A 6000-nucleotide genomic window follows, 5' to 3' on the forward strand; every position below is an offset into this window, starting at 1 on the left:
GCTCACCAATGTTTTAGCTTCGTTAGGAGTTTGAGGAGATTTGGTATTTGCCAAAGACTATTGCAAATTTCTACAGACGTACCGTGGAGAGCATTCAGACTGATTGCATCACTGTCTGCATGAAGGTGCCAATGCACAGGATCAAAGGAGGCTTCAGAGAGTTGTGAACTCAGCCAGTGCCATCATGGGCATTGTTCTTCACTCCGTTAAGGGCATCTACAAGAGGAGGTGCCTCAAGAAAGCAGCCTCTGTCCTCAAGGACTCACATCACCCAGGCCATGCCTTCTTCTCACTCTTGTCATCGGGAAGGAGGTACAGGAGCCTGAAGATGAACAACCAATGATACAAAAACAGCTTATTCCCCACTGCCCCCACCGTCTGAATGGACAATCAACCTCACTTTTTCTCTTCTTTTTGCCCCAATTTATTTATATTTTTTAAATGTAATTTTTGCACCTGTAAATGTCGCTGCAAATCAACAAATTTTGCAGCAATAAATTCAAATTCTGCAGTACTCTAAGACCCATTGATCAATCTGCTGGTATTTAAACCAGGGCTTCATTTCACCCAGAAAACTACCGCAGAAAATCAGTCGACACTCATTTTGAGGCTGTGTGAAAGATCTGTCCTACAGCAATGACGAACATCAAATTTGTTTACAAAAGAAAGAGATCAAAGCAATTGCTTTTAAGAGTTATTAGTTGTCTGTATAGAACTATTGGCTATTACCCAGAGACAAACAGGAGCTCAAGAAAATCAAGGCTTTTATGTGGTGGAGAAGTAGGATGTTTTGCCATCAGCAGTTCAATTCAAAATATTCTCAAAGGAAAACTAAGAGTTTATCATCAGTCTGTCAGCAGATAATATTTACTGTAGACCTTTTACTTCAAAGGCACAATGCAGTAGACCCTGTAGGGTCAGCTATTAAATCTCAAAGTTGACATAGTTTACAATCCAGTGAAAGATCAGAATCAGAATTTATTATCATGGACATGTCATGAAATTCATTGTTTTGCTGCAGCGTTACAAATACAAAATTGCTATAAATTACATTTTTTTTAAGTTAATACAAAAGAAGAGAATGTGAGGTATTGTCTGTGGTTCATTGTGCATTCAGAAATCCGAAGGCAGAGGAGCGGAAAGCTGCTTTTGTTCCATTGAGTGCTCGTCTTCATGCTCTTGAACATCCTTCCTGATGGCAGCAGTGTAAGGAGGCCATGGCCTGGGTGGATGAGGGTCCTTGAGAATAGAAGCTACTTTGTTAAGTCACTGCTTTTTGTAGCTATCCTTAATGGAGTGAAGGCTGGTGCCTATGATGGGGCTGGCAGATTTCACAACTCTCTGCAGCCTTTTCCTGTCCTGTGCTTTGACACCTCCATACAGACTAGTAGAATTGATGGAAAACCTTTCCCGAGGTGATGCAACCACTTCCGATTTCCCTCGTTTTCTAAACCTGTTCTGTGCGGTTCTCCAAGTTCATTTTGGAACTCATCAACTAGAGTCAAAATGAAGTCAGTGTTTGGCGGACATGGTTGCAAATGTTCTTCAGTTTTATAACCGATGTGCCAGCATAATTTGCTGCAATGCTTGGATGAATTATCCGTGCTTACCATTAGATTAATAGTTTAGTTTATTTATATAGCACATTTAAAACAACTCACGTTAACCAAAGTGATGCACAGATCACAAATTACATCTTAATTGAAGCAGCTATTTAAAGCACAGTATAAAATGGGTACCCGAGGTTCAGAATTGTACATACAACGATCACTTCAAAACAATTGCGAGTAGCAATACAATTTCAGCCTGGATTTAAAAGAGTTAAAGCTGATTTGATGGAGGGAGAAATATTCCACGGTTTGGGGGCTGCAATCACGAAGGCGTGATCCACCCTGAGTTGGCCGATCTGAGGGGTCTTGAAGTGGAGTAGGGCATTAGCAGATCGCGTTACCATAAATCAGAAATGAATGCTCTGTTAGCAAGGGAGATTTTCTTTTATACCCAATATCAGTTAACATGAACGTGAACCAAATAGAGGCCTCAAATTTAACACATTAATTTAATGTTGAATAATTCATCCATTGTTCAAAATTTTCCACCTAGCTACCAAAATAAATCTTTAGAATATGGTAATGGAAATTTACTTCTAAATTCTTCCTTGAAAGGTAATGATATTGCTATTTATATCTCAAATCCCCTGCTCAATTGATTGCAGTGAAATTAAATTTCCTGGTCCTTATTCAATTTTAATATGAAATTAGAGTACATTAAAGCACTTCAATTAGAACAAGTCTGTCCATGAAGCATCATTCTCTTTTCAAGCTTGATTAATTATTTAAATAAGCGTCAGTAGTGGTGACCAGGAATCTGCAGGATTCTTGCAAAAGCCGACCTGATTCACTCCTCTCCTCCCTGAGAAGCGCCGTGGCCCCAACGTGCTTCAAAGCTGTCACCATTGTCTCTTACTTGCTGCACTATGTATGAGGTATCTTCAGGTTTGCTCACATAACAACTTCTATCATTGCATTCTTGACAATGAGCTTGAATTGTATTGGAGTATGAATAAAATCTCATAGTCTGAAAAATATGATCTGATAGTGAGAGTAGTAGATTAGTGGAGTTTGAGCAACTCCAGGGACTCTGCAATGTGACCAATGGCTTTCTGAAATGGTCAAGCAATCAGAGTACAAGGGCAATTAGTGTTTGGAACCTAATCCTGTCCTACGATAGTCACATTGTATGGATAAATAAATAAAACATTCCCTGTTTTTAAACTAAAATATTCTTAAAACTCAAATAGAATTAAAGTGTCAAGGAAGGTATGTTTAAAATACTTAAGAGACAATGAGGAATGAGTATCAGTGTAGGGACATTTGAGACCAATGATCTCCATCAATGCTAATTAGTCACAGAAATATGAGGAATGTTTGACAGCTCTTGGACTGTACTCCTTGGAGTTCAGAAGAATGGAGGGAGACCTCATAGAAGCATTTAGTATTTTGAAAGGCCTGGACAGATAGTTGTGGCAAAGTTGTTTCCCATGGTAGGGGAGTTCAAGCCAAGAGGGAAAAACTTCAGGATTGAAGGCCACCCATTTAAAACAGAGATGCAGAGGAATTTCTTCTGTCAGAGAGTGGTGAAACTCTGGAATTTGCTACCACGTGTGGCTGAGGTGGTCATTTGGTGTTGGCCACTCATGGTATCAAAGGTTATGGGGAGAAGGCTGGAGAGAGGGGCTGAGTGGGAGAATGGATCAGCTCATGGTAAAGAAGACTCGATGGGCTAAATGGCCGACTTCTGCTCTGATATCTTATGGTCTTTTAGTCTTTGGCACATTCTTCATATCATTGGTGATTGGGTCTTCAGCCATGTGATGACTTTGCCCTGAATTCCATCTCTCTTTCTGCTTCTGGTCAAACCTCATGGCTTTGACAATGAACATAGTGACCACAAGCATTTGCATCAGAGTAGTGCTAGTGGTGGTCATCTGAAGGTTCTGAGTTCAAGTCAGGCTCTCAGCCAAAAGGATCACAAGCTTTTAGCATGAGTAACCCAAGAGAAGTTACCTTCCAGTGGCAGAAAAGGTATCTTAGACGATCAATGAAGTGAAAACCAGAAGTACGAGTTAAGAAAATTTCTGAATCACTTAAACAGAGTTGATCGCTAGAGGAATAGAATTAAAAACCAGAAAAATCCCTGCAGCTCATTTCAGGCAATTCCCACTCTGTGTAAAACGTTCATAACAATATGAAAGGCATCGATATGGTTGTCAGAAGCTATTTTCCAGGGTTAAATTGTCACATATTAAAGGACACGTGTTTAAATTCAAGGTGGGGAGTTTAAATGAGATGTGGGGGGGAATTAATTTTTTTCACACAGAATGTGGGTTCCTGGAGCGGGCAGCCGGGAATAGTGGAACTAGATAAGATAGAACCATTTTTGAAGCTTTTAGACGGCCACATGAATTTGCAGAGAATGCCGGCAGCAGAGTGGCTTTGAGTTTGGTGAACATTGTGTGCTGAAAGATCTGTTCTGCGCTGGACTGTTCTACAGTTTATATAAGGATCGGAACCCTAGGTCAGGTGACCGCAATGATAGAAGAAACCCAATGATCAAAAATAAATGTTGTTGATAATAACCAGTCGGGCAGCAATTGTAATGTAACTGTAGTCGATAAATAAACAAGGGTCCAAAGCCTTCCAAGGTGAAAGGATAAATAAAACTTTCATTTATTAATGAAGACAACATTTGAATTGTGAAAATGCTCAGAACTTGATGACAATCACACAGTGCAGAATAGAAGTGACTATTAAGTGTGATTTGAATGTTTAATACATTTTAATCCAGATAAGCCTTCATTAAATTCATTTTGATTACAAAGATATTCATCTGAAGTATCAAGAATCTGGAGCTCGTGTAACTTTTTTACAGATGTGTCACATCAAAGTTGGTAGACTACAGAGTGAAGAATCAACCTTATATACCAAAAAACTTTGTGATGTATATGATTAATTTCGCAGCACCAATAAGGACAAGAAAGTTATTAAATCTGAATTGTCTGAGATCGGTTTAGCCAGGGCATCAAAGGTTATGGGGAGAAGGCTGGACTTGGGGCTGAGTGGGGGAAAATGGATCAGCTCATGATTAAATGGCAAGGTGGGCTCGTGGGGCTGAATAGCATATTTCTGCTCCTGTCTTATGGTCTTATAAATCAGGTTTCTGTTTACAATTGATCTTGAATTTAATATGGATGAGACGGAACTTAATAGCACTCTTTAATGGTCAAAGAATCCAGCATCTGGGACACAAAGGATCAAACAGCCTTTTGCCTTAGGCTGCCTCGTGGCTGGAAAACTATGGGGACAGTTGTGACTCACTCCTAGTTGACAACAATCAACATTGCGCCCGCTGTTAGCCTTGTAAGATCAGCAAGCTATTTTCACCTGTTAGTATGTATTCCGAGAAACTGGAAGATCACACCTAATGTGGGTAGTTTGGTTGCAGGTTGTGTGGTGAACAATAACTCAGCCATCAGTAGCAATATTATCTGGGAAAAAACTGATGACAGAGTAGTAATTAGGTATTTTAGCTCTCATTCGTTTTGTGAGACTTGCAACCAGGGTTTTGTTGCCTTTAGAAAAGTGCCATCCTTGGGTTGAAAGCCATAAACAGGAGTCTGTGCAGCAGAGGCTGTGGGAGTGGTGGAGGAGAATCCATGAACACTTAAGAGTCTCTGAAGGGGCTCTATGTTGCTTCTCTTTCTCTCATATTGTAAGGGGCACTGGGCAACACTAATTTGTCTGTCTTACAATGGACAGAAGACAATTACATGCAATATTACAATTTGTACTATTACATGTTCTGTACTGTTATACAACAATAAAAGAATCTTGAATCTTGAATCTCAAATGTGAAAGGACGGGCGGATTCCATTCTTTCACTGCCACTGCTCCATGAGGCGTTGAGCTTTGCCAACAGGTACACCAGTTCACTGCTGGTGGAAGCTTCCAAGAATAGAACTGAAAGAGCGATGAGTTCTTGTGCTGACTGTACGGGGATGGTTTTAGCTGCGAGGGCTGACAACTTCAGCTCAGTTCTAAAAATGGGATCCACAGTAGGGGAGGTGGAGGTATCCGCGTCTGCCTGCCAGGAATGAAAAGCATGCAGCGGGATCCGGCCATAGTGGAGGGGGCTGTGGCAATGCTGATGTCATGGTTGCAAGGCTAAGACTAAAATTTAGAAAAGGGCATGCTATTGGCCTTCAGAGTGGCCAAAAGAAAATTAAGCTTATCAAGTACATATATAAGTTTGTACAAAAATGCCCAGTACAGTGGGAAAGGGTCCTCTGTACAAATTAATGCCAGGTTATCTCTGCCATTCATACAGCCGTATTAAGACAACAATTTGCAGAGTGTGGAATTACACTGAAAAGATCATTTATCAATAAGCAAGGGCTTTATGAGAGCTCTTTTGTGGGGTTCATTCAGAAGCCTGATAGCT

This window comes from Narcine bancroftii, chromosome 8 (genome assembly GCF_036971445.1).
Source record: "Narcine bancroftii isolate sNarBan1 chromosome 8, sNarBan1.hap1, whole genome shotgun sequence".
Lineage (NCBI taxonomy): Eukaryota > Metazoa > Chordata > Chondrichthyes > Torpediniformes > Narcinidae > Narcine > Narcine bancroftii.